The sequence below is a fragment of the Bombus terrestris genome, chromosome 7 (assembly GCF_910591885.1).
Source record: "Bombus terrestris chromosome 7, iyBomTerr1.2, whole genome shotgun sequence".
NCBI lineage: Eukaryota > Metazoa > Arthropoda > Insecta > Hymenoptera > Apidae > Bombus > Bombus terrestris.
Window position 1 is genome coordinate 17421534 of NC_063275.1, and position 13692 is coordinate 17435225.

At 42.8% G+C, this 13692-nt stretch overlaps 1 protein-coding gene across 3 annotated transcripts in view; it reads right to left on the reverse strand.

Moving 5' to 3' along the window:
- The window catches only part of LOC100650203 (heat shock 70 kDa protein cognate 4), a 57978-nt gene that overhangs the window by 14963 nt on the left and 29323 nt on the right, over positions 1-13692 (reverse strand). Inside the window, exons 1-2 of one of the 3 annotated variants that reach the window (XM_048407629.1) lie at positions 10396-12407; positions 8765-10234 (exon numbers count right to left, since the gene is read on the reverse strand). The exons of 1 other annotated variant lie outside the window; for it this stretch is intronic. The gene's annotated coding sequence lies outside the window, so the exon portion shown is untranslated. Of the gene's footprint in view, positions 1-8764; positions 12408-13692 lie in introns of those variants that run through there. One more of the 3 variants, XM_048407628.1, reaches the window with a different exon arrangement.

A 13692-nucleotide genomic window follows, 5' to 3' on the forward strand; every position in this document is an offset into this window, starting at 1 on the left:
ATGAATATAATTAATTACACGGTTCCGTGCAAGTTCTTCCGCTGAACCGCGGGCGATGTACAACATAGGCTTAACATCTTACCGAATTTTCTGTTACACCAATTTAAATATTAATCGTAAAAAGAATAGAAAATTTTGTTATATTTTATATGACACGGAGCTGGAAATTTAGTAATTGCACTCAAAGCATTCATTGGATCGGAATAACGGACTTTAAAAAATAAGAGAAGAGAAACGTGGAATAACTAATTCCACAGTTTCGATATGGATGATTAACTCGTTTACACGCAATCAGGTAATTCAGGTTCAGGTTTTCGAAATAAGCGCAAAACGCGAATTTTTAGCAGATCGATAATCACACGTTCCAGTTTGCGTTCCACTGGTTACGTTGGTCATTGCTTTCGCGTACGGAGTATTCAAAAGGCCGGCCATCGAACAATGTAACAGACTTTCATCGACAAAGGGTTCGCCTGTTGAGATGTCCCATTGTACGTATTTGTACTATCTGGATGCAATCGATCCATTGTCCGGCCTTGATTGGTGAAATTAACAAAGACAGATGAGCTTTGCAGGGCTCGCGATGAAACCCGGAGTCAAATTCCGCGGTGGCGTATTCTAATTCGATTTAATCCGCTTAAAACGCTTTCAACGCGTTCCACGAAGGTATTCGTCGAACGAGAATAAAGTTGCACTAGTTTCAACGAGTCCTTACACACCAATTTAACGTAATCGGTTAACGACGTTCATACAACGTTTCGAGAACATGCCATTGCAATTCGTGCAACGATCATAAAACGTAGAGCTTTTACCGTTTAAACGGCAGCAACTCATAATTGACACCGAATGCACCAAATATGTTAAAGCTGTAGATTTCGGATATATATATTTTTTGCTATTACTAAAAACATTCAAGCGCTTTTGACAAAGTTCATGTTAATTTTCACTGAAACAGGAACATGATCGAGTCTTTTAGAAGCCAAATTGACCAAGTGCGAGCTTTTGTTGTACCCAAGTACATGATTAGCACAAAGAATCGTAAATTCTCAGGCGAATTTTGAAGAACGATATTTTCATATCATTGCTTCTTTGTAATTCTCATTCTGTGGAGTTGATCGGTACCTACGTGATACAGCTTAATAGTTAATAACTCTGATCTCTCACAAATATCACTCGCGTAACACGCGTGAAACTAAGATACGTAAAAATAAAAAGTCAAGTAGATGGTATGAAATTGACGAAAGATGAATAGACGGTGAACAAATATTCTGGGAGGTGTCAGAAGGAAAGGAACAATATACATATATTTGTCGATATTTATGTGGTAGTCGGTGCGACGAAAAAACAGGCATCCTCTACTTTCATCTCCCATGAGGAATACGAAAAAGAGCGACAGCCAACGAGTGGCCGTAAAAGACGGATAAACCCCGGTATACGAACCGTTGAAATAAATGTCAGGAGTTAGTTACTGCCCGTAAAGTGCACCGCACTCGTTGTTCAGCGTGCCGCGAACTTAGCGTTCCACGTTATTCATCTTTTTCTCTATATCGCTAGCCGCGACTCCGTTTCATAATTTATGTCGCGTTTAATGTGGATTTTTACGTAGCCAGCCGACAACACCTGTATAATTGAATTTAAATGCAGCCACCGCCGTTTCCGGCGACGCGCGTCCGCCGTTTTATCTTAACCGACGCGTCGCGCCGCCTGCAACATCGTACCCGTTCGCAATTAGAAATCGCTGAACACAGTTACGATTATTCTCGTTATGTCGTTCTTGGCTACTCGGAATGGAAATTTTACACGATACGATATTACAGATGCAGGTGAGTAGGATTTTATTGAGAAGGTCGATACCATGATTTCTAAGTCGAAAAATTAGTGATCGTCAATTGGTTACTTTACCTCGAATTTCAATTGGACCAATATCATCGCCAAATGAGTAGCTTTGTTTAAAGAATTTCTCGTGAAATTGAAGAATGAAGATGAAAATCGTAAAATGTCGGTAATGTTTATTCGATGGAAACAGAGGAAATAAAATAAGCATGGAAATAAGCAACGAACAATACCGAACAAAAGAAGGCTAACTACTGTACTTTGCTCGTCAAACAAAAAACGTTGTATTTACAGAGAGAATCTGTAATACGTGACATTCAATGAAATAGGATCCTCGTAATAACTCTGGGACATGAACGAAACTCGTAATGATACGTTGCGCCGAGGTGACATACCCGTGAACGGAATTCCTTTGCGCGTGGCTGCTTCCGGAAGCGGTGGATGCAGGTCCGCTCCTCCTACACTGCCTTCCGCCACTTACATTCGTGTTCTCTCTGGATACTATCCATGACGAACTCTCGGTGCGTACAACTATAAACGTTGCTTTTAATCGAGATTGTTCGACAAGCTAAGAGATCCCAAAATTTCTCCAGTTGTTCGTTTGACTTTTTATACTTCCTGTTGGATCAAAGCGGACGCAAATTCATGGCAGGGACGATTTCGATCTTTGACCAATTGAAAATGTGGGAAAACGATGCAACCATTTTATCGTTATCGCGATATTAATTCGTTGTCGTAAATTCGATATTTCCTCATTTTCGAGTAAAATTGCTGGATTTGCAGATTACGGGAGTAAAATTCAGCTTTCAACGCGGCTAAGTTCGACGAGACCCTTTAGCTTCGCGTACGCAGTCCGGTAATTAGGAGGGAATGTAATTGCAAATTTCTAGCGTCGATTAGCATATCGCGTTGCGTAGCAGTGGTTATTAAAACGTATTAAACGGGAGGAACGAAACTGTGTTTAATGAGCGTCGGGTATTTACAAGTTATCCCTTTTTTTCTTATGCATCTCCGCTGTAGCATTATACTCGTGGTATAGCCATGGTATGCCAGAGGTTGTATCGCAAGGTAAATTATTGTTGTACACCTCATCGACTTAATGAACCAAGCACCCCCCATTAAGTATTCTTCGAATCAAAGTGGAACACACAAATGGCTCGTCTGCGCGGAAGCTAATTAATCGTAATGGACAGAATGGATGTTACGACCCGAGTATCGCGGCCGGAACGTGCTAACTTCTAAATTAATTAAAATTACGCGGCTTACGCGGTGGTCTACCGGTAATAAGACGTTCTTTGGGATATTTCGCTGGAAAATTTTTTGCCTGCGGTTACGTTTCCTTTCGAAATTACATCCTAGTAAGATATATCTGATAACTACTCTAACCAGTCGAATTATACACGGATTTCTCTTGTACGAGTATAACGTTAACGTAGACCGCTAAACGTTGCGAAAGTTTGATTAAAATTACGCCGTGTAATATTCCACAGCCATCCAAATATAATTCAATTCAATTTACGTGCTTCCGAGATGTACATACTTTAAACGCCAACGATAACACGTAACGTACAAACTAAACACGCACTTCATCGCTAATTCGCCAAAAGCGTCAGCCTCGGAATCTCCGCGAATGAAAACCGCAAACGCGTTCGCAAAACCGCCTCGACTAGTATTTTCAGATACGGAATCGGCGATAATCGTCGCAAAGTGATACGACCTTTGGATTACATAAGCCTAGCTCGCGCGAGATCAATACGAGGGTATTGGCGAGAGCCAATATTAACGATCTCCGAAATATGCCGGTAAATATTTGCCCGCCATACAGGCCAAGTCTACTCAAGGATATCGTATATGCGTTGACGGGGGTTGCACGGGCGCGCGCGCACCCTCGTTTGTGTTTGTACGCGCGACGCGATCGGCTTTCGGCGTCAGAACGGCGGATGTCGCCGGTCGATTCGAGCGGAATATGCCAGAAGCGATTTCAACGGGCTTCCACACCGTAATTGATTCGCAACGGTTATGTCACGTCGATGAGGAAACTGGTTGCTCGCTTGGCCGCTCGATCGCCTAATCGTCCGATCCTCCGCCTGATCCTTCGACTTTGCTCCTCTTGCCTACACGGTTGCGCAACGTGTCGCGCGAATTTTACATCCGAGCGTTCTCATGTTCCTGACGAAAAGGTAAATTGCACAAGCGGAATCTTAATAACGCTATTTAATGAGAGAATTAAGATCGAATTATGATATAAGAAAAAGAATACACGTGTGTTGGATAAATACAGTATGGCATAATAAAGCCAGGAATGTGTCAAGGTCGACTTCATTTATTTTTTTAAGAGTACTGTATGTGTTTTACGATATGTTGGAATAAACAGCACCATGCAGTGGAGAATAGAAATTTTCTTCTTTTAGCAAGAGTGCCCCAGTTTATTGCACGTGATCATCTTAAAAGCGCACCTTGTATCATCCTCGATATCAACTACTTGACCCCGTAAACTTCAATTTTAATCGCGTATTTCTAGGCTATATTGAGTAATAAGAATAAAAGTTATCTGGGAAATCGTAACCATAAACTTCAAGCTACGCAATCAAGGATTATCGGTCAACCCACATCCTGAACCTCGTTTTAGAACCGCGCGCGTAAGCGATCGGGCCGAAAAATGATATCATTTTCACCACGAAAGGAAACCGCATTTCCTGAGAAGTTGTGCGGGATAAATGGCGAGCGCGAGTCGTTGAATCGATTCTAGAAAAACAAAATGAAAATACGCCGATGGCAAAGCGTGACTGTTGTTGCGCTTTAAGGGCGAGTCCTTTGTCAGTCGAGAAGCATGAATGAAACTTCGATTACGTAAATACGAGGCCATAACGTGGCATGTTATACGATTAACTATAGTAAGAAGTGTGTCGAGCCGCGCAATTAAGGGGCGCCGTGGTTGTTAGCGACGAGAGCTCGGCGAGTCGGTTAGCTTTCAAAGAAATCACCTCCGGCTAAAAATGACGGATAAGACAGCGAGGTCATGAGAATCCGCGATAAACGTGGAATAAAAACGCGACTTTCTGACGAACGCGAGCGAGAGGTACCACTCGTAGCTCGTCGGATGCGAGGGTTTACTTTACGCCAGAGTTGGCGCTTATCGACCGTCTTAAAACGCGTCTCTGAAAATGTAGGTGAATTATGGTAATTCTCGCCGATAAAGGCAATATCGACGGAAACTGGGAAAGAAGACATAGTTCGATGAGCGGTAGCACTTTGCTGTTTTATTCCGATCTATAGTTCGTCAGGCAGCCAATAGAATCGTAAATGATATTCATTTGTAACATTGTGCGCCGTTGAATATGACGTCGAGCGAATCCAGTATCAATACTTTGAAGAACGGTATTCCGATGATGGTTAATTCTTGATTATCCGCCGTTGGAATAATAATTCCTGCCTTTCTATTCATCGTCGACCACCAACCGCGTGAAAAACGCATCGAATCAACACCATCGGAGAACAATAGCCTCATCGTGGAACCGAACGTTTCGTTCATCGATCGAAACTTAAGAAGTGTACGGAACCTTTCGATAGCAGGACAGAGACAACATGTGGAAATAATCGTCCGCAATTCCTCGAGCTTGTACTCCCTGCTGTTCGTAGAATAACCATAAAAAATCGAAACGAGATCGCAAACGTAACAAACGGTGATATCGAACACGAGTTACAGTTGCATAATCGCGCTTGAGCGTTTCCTCGAGCGATTATCGTTCGCAAGGACGCCGCGAGCGTAACTCCTGTAGATCGCGGATTACGTACAGCAATGGGAACTACGCGTTCCAATTCGTCGTTGAAACGCTTGAGTTTTGAAACGGGTAAGGAGCTTCATCTTCCGAAATTCTCGGATCAGGAAGATCGACGTTGGCTTAATCTCTGGCAGTTTCTTAACGTTCCTTGCTTGCAAGTTTTCGCGAATCGTGGATGGCAACTCAAATAGTATAACTTTTAATCTGAAAGCTGTGGTTCCGTTTCAAGTATTTTCTTAATAAAAATTTTTATGGTAGAATTGCATAATTTTATTTTTACGTAAAGTCATGTGTTCTCTTGTAACGACTCTCTGCGTGATACATTTAGAATTTTCGCTTTTGAATGAAAATTGGAAGCGAAGATGAAAGAAACTGAGAATTAACGAAGAGTAAAAGGATTCGTTGAAATCTATTATTATAATTTCGAGGCAATTCGATGGAATTCTAAAGGAACGAGGTCTCCCCTCTCTTCGTCTCGTTACCGCGAATTTCCATCGTATTACTGTCGGCGGCAATGTAAACGTTGGTACTTACCTAATATCACGACCGACTATTCGGTCTATTAGCAATTACGGATAATCTCCTAGGCGATCGCTTTAACAGGCCGGAGTATTATTGCTGGAAATCCTTGCAAAGGACGCGAGAACTAACGCCACTGAATTCGCTGCCGACCTTATTGGATTATCGTAAATGCGTCGACACAAATACACTTATTTGGAAAATGATTCTTTGTTGCGAATGTTTTACCAGCTGTGCAACACGCGAGCGGATATTTTCATCGAGGATTTCTGATAAAAACGTCGATTCGAATCGGTGTCATCCTTCTAGAGAAAATTAATACCATTAAAAGAGTATTCTATAGATATTACATTTGTATAAAAATTGGCAGCTATTGCTATAAAAAAATCTGAATAATAACAAATGTAATAGACAGAATCTAGAATTTCTAGAATCTCTCTTTCGTTTTTAGAAAAATTTCCTGCAATACGATAATTTTACCGAAAGGGTACCATCATTAAAGTAAGTTTAACTAACAAAGTACCGGTAATGTTTTTCTTTTCTTTTGTCGCAAAAATAGCCGATCCATCGATCGCTAACCAATGAAATTTCGTTTCGGGAACAAACAGAGAGCAACGCGCGTACAGGGGCTCATTATCGAACCCTATGTCCGCGTGGAGGATGCTTAATATTTAACGAAGTATCGGTAACAGCCCTTCTAACGCGGCACCCTTTAAACCCATGGCACAATGATCCTCTCTGCCGCTCCCAGTGGAAACTGGAAAATCCAATTTCTGGACGAAACAGTCGGTAAAATCAGATCCGAATTGGAATCAATGATCGATGCGTCATCGTAGAGGGGTGAATACTTGAGCGTGACCGCGAGAGCAGAGTAGAGAACGCGCGCAGGGTCCGTCCGACGACTAATTAGTATTTTGACGTGGATATCCGCGATGGATCTCGCGTATCGTTCCTGGACCCGCGTGTCACGCGAATCCGATGCGACACCGTTCAACCCCCGCATCAACCTACACTGTCGAACCTATTTGCAAATTGCTTTTGCCTCGACTGGTGGACGCGTTGGTCTGATTGGAACTACGAAATCCCAGTACTATGAAGCAGAATCGATGAGCAAGACGGGGTTAGTATCGCGAGGGTTCGTCAACCCTTGTCACGTTACACGGCTTTGGAATTTTGACAAACATTCAAAATCCATTTCGTTATTAGAATACATAAATGTTTCCATCTGACAAGTTTCATTCGCAAGAAATATTTTCCAATTACCGTTGCACGCATAATGTTTCTATTAAATTATACTTTGGAATATAAGGATACCGCCTCGTGTCTCCTATCAGGATCGAGAGAACATCGCGTGTATGTGGTTTAACATGCCTTCGATCGCTGCTCTTTTTCAATTTAAGTGCTTTATATACCTTCCATGCCTCGCGTTGCAGAAGATTGAGCGCATAAACTCGTACACGCGCCGCGTATCTTGTCGCAGTCGAGAGCGTCTATTTATTAAAACCGTGGCGCGATAGCTGGCACACGTGTTTCGAGCAACGAGGCGATATCTTGCGATGATCGTAGTCGGCGAACAAGTTCGCGTTTCCTGTTGTACGCTGCGTAAAAGAATTCTGACGATCTCGTTAAGCATATGTACGTAGAAACTTTGATCGTTGTTTTCAAGTTCAAGAGAATCGAATTGACGAAGTTTGAAAGAACCGATGTCCTCGATTAACAAACATGCGTTTCAGAGGCGATTAGTTCGTCGTACGATCCTTCTGTATTCGTGTCGCAAATATCAATGTCGATATTCCAGAAATCGTGAGTCACCGGACCGTGACTAATCCGTCAATTACCGGTACCGTCACGTTGACGAGAAAAAGACAATTCATTGAACAGTAGTAGCTTTTCTGATGTCGCGAGATGATTGGATTCGCTTGATCGTAGAATGTACACAGACGACAAGACTAATGAATCAGTCAATGAAACAAGTGAGTCGTGTGTTTGAACAATGACTCTCGTTACCGATGATATCATCGTGTGCTTCGCCATTAACACAAATTTAAAAAAGTAGAGAATCATTTCGAGGAATGGCGTCAAGCGTTTTCCTCGTAAACATGCCAAGTCGTAATTTTTAAATTCATTCACCGAGGCAAAAACAGGATATCGAACGTCGAGAATGATTAGGTGTTCACGCGTTCTTTAAGAGGTTTTCAGTCACAGGTAGGAGAAACGAGCCATGAAATATGACATCATCGTCGGAGTTAAAAAAAAAAAAAAAAAAAAAAAGGATGGAGGAAAGAAATGCAAAAACCAGTCACTACGACGCAAGATCCTCTGTGATATAAGATGGCCGTGTTGAACAATTCTGAATACATGTAGGTATACACGCAAGCAAATACAGGTTTCTATAGGTCATTCAGAAAATGCGTGCCTCCTTGATATGAATCATCTTTACTACACCGCGTAAAGCGTTACACAACCGGTTCCAGCGTACAACCTTTCCTTCTTTTTATCGTTTCTTGATCGCATCGGTCGTACGATTTATAAAACAGCCTTTTCTCACTTAATTACCATAAACCTGTATCCATCTGATTGTCATAATATTCACGTATGCTTTAAATGTAATACATATTTACATATATACGTACAAGAAGGATCTTTGACGACGAAATTGACGCTCAAACGAGTTCGTCTGAATTTGGCACGGGCGCCTTCCTCATTATCGTCGGTCGCATCGCGATGAAAATTGGACGCCACCGTTGTAAACGAACACTCCGTGTAACGGTACAACGAATAAATTCTATATAATGGCGGTCATAACAGTAACACGCCGCGAGCATAGCCGTGACTGCGCTCGTCGAAGAAATCTGCGTAATATTCAAATGTCAGCCATTCATAGTCGCATAAATCGCAGCGAATGTCAACTGTTTACGATCCTCGAATTCCACGCGGCAGAAATGGTGCGCGTTCCACGACGCTCCTCTTCTTTTTCCCAGCGATTCTTTCCCTTTGTATCGTGTATGTGCATTACTGTGCATCCGCGAAAGTTGCGTAAGCAAACTGGAACCGGACGAAAATGTAGGATGCCTGGCGTCGCCGACGAACAACCTCCGCGTCTCTTGGCCGCGTAACGTTTTCAACCGGTGCTGGTCTTAATGATAACCGTGCAGGTATTGCCATGAGAGCGTCGTTATCTTTACAACGCGCACACACAATTGCCGTAACAGTTCCGACCTCTTTTACCATTCTCTCGGCGCGTTGCGCGCAAGTGTTTCTAGAACAAGCCCTCCTGGATTCGCAGATTCGCAAATGCCTCGCATTCTTCTCGTTCGAGCACACTGGATAAACTTGAAAAAAAAGAACAGCGGAAAGAAAAATAAGTCGATTGTTCAAAAGTGAAATCCACCGTGGGTCAGTACTACAGAGTCCTTCAAAAGCTTGTAGTAAGCCAAGTATCTAGAAACTTCGTCGCGTTTCCACAAACAGAGAAGTATTCGTTGCTGAAAAGAACGAGAGCATCTTGGACTGCAAACCCACTGCAATCCGACCACAGTTTTACGAGAATTTCGAATAACATGCGCCAATTGTAAGGGAAAATACGCTCATCGTGTATCCGATGAGCAAGCCTGCAATAGAACAAGTTCATCTTTGATGGAATTTCTTCGAATCAATCTCGATGAACACGGATTTTCGATTGAAAAACATTCGATTCGCGTTTAAGCGGCCGTATTTCCAGGCTACCTGCTGTGAAACCATCGCGCACCACTGTTTTCACGCGCGATATGTTCCGCCGCGTTTCGGTATCGGCCGAAACAATTGTGTATTCAATTATCGTAACGTTCCATGTCTTATCGCACGGTACTTGACACGTACCACGGCGAGATTACATTGCTCCGCTAAAAGTTGTCGCGTAGAACGTGAAAACAGTCCGGATATTACCGGTGGCTGGTCCTCTTACCGCGCAGTTCTCGTCGAACGGGTATCGACTCTAGCCTAGATTTAAAATCCAACGCGTCATCAAGTCGTTCTTCGGCGTTAACCTGTCCGCTTCTCTGAAATCAAGTTTCAGCAACCGCGTACCGATCACACGATCATCCAGGCTTTGCATATTAAATTTCCTGGAAAAATAATTCAGCGTAGCGATTATTTTAATCGGACGTTTCGTTATTTTGCTCGACAAACAGTCTAGCTGGGCCAATTTATGAATATTTACATCGCGTAAAAATCCATGAATATTCACTTATACGTACAAATGGTAAAGTGAATTTGTTGGACTTACTGTATCGTGAAAACAGACGCATATACGTGGATTTAAGAGAAAAATGGTAAATGTTGCGCGGCGCTTCTCGGTTGCAGTTCCTATATAAATATTTGCTACGATTCGGTTTCGTGCGCAATCCCTTTCGCTTACAGCTATTCGCAACGTGGATTTCTGCGAGCATCTAGCATTCTAGATACGGAGTTTTCTATGCGGTTTTGACGGTCGTAGTTTTGTCGACCACTTATCGGAGCTTCGTATGCGATGGATGTGGCTCCCTGCCACGTATTACGAATTTCAATGCTGCATCGTAGCGATTAACTTTCAAAACAGACGTTGCGGTTTACTGCGCTATGCGTTTAGCCGTCATGCCATGATTCATAGGAGAGCACGACATCACTGTCATCGATTAGAATGTCTACGATGTTTGCTTCGTATGTATGTCTTAGGAAGACAATTTTTTCTCAGTATTCCTTTAACTATCATTGAGAATATCATTAAATTCATCGATGCAGAAAGATCGGAGAAGAGAGATGATCTGACAAGGTATTTAAATAATCGAGAGATATATTTTCCTGTTGTATCTGTTACCATCTAGCGGAATTAATTCCACCGTCGCACGCTTGAAAGCCCTTATCATCTAATTCGTTCTTACGAAACACGCTAACGGATACACGAGCATTCCAACTTCCGTCATTTCTCACAGTCGAAGCTCGTGGTCATCGATGCAACCAGTTGCTCGCGTCACCGTAGTTCGACCATGAAAAGTGCGCGCGAACTTCTGCGTTTCTGCCACCGAAGTTGCAACCGAAAGCAGCACGCAAGAAACAGTGAATGAAATCTGAATCAAAGGGAAGTTCGAGCCATGCAGATTGTCTATCGCGTATATCAATCGTGGGGACTTTCTGTGAATCCGGTGAAGCGTGTCACCACCGTGGAGACTGTATCCTCTGTTTCTTATCGCAATACCGATAAACCACGAGCTGTCCTCTCTTACGTATGCAATATGCGGTGAAGCTCGAAAAAAAATTGATTTTATAGCGGCTTTTTCTTGGGGTTTCACGGTGGAATCGATAGCATTAATATTTTATCGTCGCTCGCGTGGGAACTAGTTTCACTTTTTCTATAGCGAAGTGGAAATTCCATCTTCCGCTCTATTGACTCGTATTCCGCGTGCTCTGTTTCTTTTTTATGCTGTTCGCTGACAATGAATGTAGCTGGCCGCTCTTACCCGCTTCCCTCCTGCTCCTTTCTCGTCTCGCCTTCCTTCTTTTTTTTATTGCTTATTCGTTAATTGGTTTCGCTTCTGGAGTAAATATTGAAGCATCACTGTTATCGAGCGCGGTGAAACAATTGCGCCGAAAAGTTCCGTTACTAGGTCGACGTGAAAGCATTACTCGATTTACGGACGATCAAATAGCAGGCACGTTTCTTGTCCTGTACACGCGATATAGTTGCGATCGAGCAAACGATAGTACGTGCACGACGTTACGCCAACGATTGCTTTATCATTTTTGTCCTTGTTTATTTGCGGCGCCTATCTTATTCTTTGTTTAACTTTCTTGCCAAAGAACTTTAGTAGTTGGCGATTTCTATTTTTACTACGTAAGGCTCGAAATTTTGTTCGCAGTTTATGTTCACGTGGCAAATTTTTTCCCCTAACTTTTTCATTTTCGTAATTTACAAAATTACGTATTTCCCAATTCAAAATTCTTTTAAGATAATAATTTTTCATGAGTCAGCGTTTCTGCATACCAAAATAGCATTTGATTCATCGGCGGTTATCATCATTTCGCATTCCTTCATTATCATCTACATTCTTCGTGTGTAGTAAAATAATCCACCACCGACAGCTTTCTAAAATTATCCAACACCGAAGCATCCTCTGCGCAATCTCCCAGAAGAATTCCATTTATCAATTATTCTCACAATCAGCACAATGATGGTGCAATCAACGAGCGATCCCGGTCTCGAACGGGAAAAGCATTGTTCCCCTTTTCCTGGTGCAGTTCTCCGCAACACAGGGCGGCTCACTGGCTGACCACGCGCGCATACCGACGCATCTAAAATTACTTACCGGATGCTACGCGCGCCACTGTCGGTTGCGCAATCGGCCCATGCGTATACGTGCGCGCGATCGCTCGCGCGCCAAGTCGCTTCTCCCGTCGTCCTGACTGTGCTCGTCATCGCGTCAGCTCCCTTTCGCGTGTTCCCCCATACCTGCTGCGATCGTGACTCAATCGCGAAGGCACGTACGACTAATTGCTCGTTTGCATGAGAAAAAGAGGTTTCCGGTGCTGGTTATCCGATACGAATCGAATTCACCGGTTAGTCGTGGTGAACGGTAAAGATCGACAAGGTTCCGCTCGCTTATTAATATGTAATTGTTCTTTTTGTCCTTCCCTACATGTTTTTGCGGGAGGTTCGTTGCAGCAATATAACGATTTCTATCGACGAGGAGTTTTTTAATCGCGAAATTTTATTTTGTGAAGCTAGTCGCGCTAGTCGCGGAACGTGCTTTTCAAGGCCTCAACGAACAATCCATTTTGGCGTAACGGAAATAATTTTTCCACGTGCATACAACGTGGTTTTTCGTCCCTCTCCTTTCTTGGCTTTTGGTTTTCAAATGGACATTGCAGGGCTGCACGCGCGGTTTTAAATGGCGACGTTTGTACGAGAAAATAACGATTGAAAGAAAATTGGTATTTTTGTGGTCATAGATAGCGGATTCTACGTCGCATTTATAACGGGAAAGATGAAAAGGAGGCAGATAAAAAAGGACACGCTTTAATACGGCATATAATGCTAGATAGGAACAAATGCCTTCAACTGTGTTATTTACTACCTCGCTGAAGAAACAATTGGATAGTTGTACAAAAAGATGCAGAAAGAAATCGATGGTTACATAACCAAGGACATTCGAAGTCACGAACAAAGCGGAGAAAAAGACGTAGTATTCGTTTCTAAGTCTACCGTCTACGAAATTAATATGAATAACGTTTCAAAGTAGCGACGAAAATGATCAAATAATAAAACACGGAGCGAAATGGCAACGAAAATCAGAAAAGAGCAGGGAAAATGTTGAAAAGGTTGTATCAATCGGTTCGAATCTGTTTTTCCCGATGGTTGGCTTTCAAGCAATTGCCTGATGAAACACGGGCGGAAGCGTAGCCACATCAAACGATAACCCTTGGAGCGTTTCGGCTCTGACACTGAGATTTCGCATCTTCGTGCTCACTCAGCGCTATTTCGTATTCAACATTGTTATGCGACCGGTACTCCTGGCGTTACTTTCACGCATGAAATAACCACACAGTC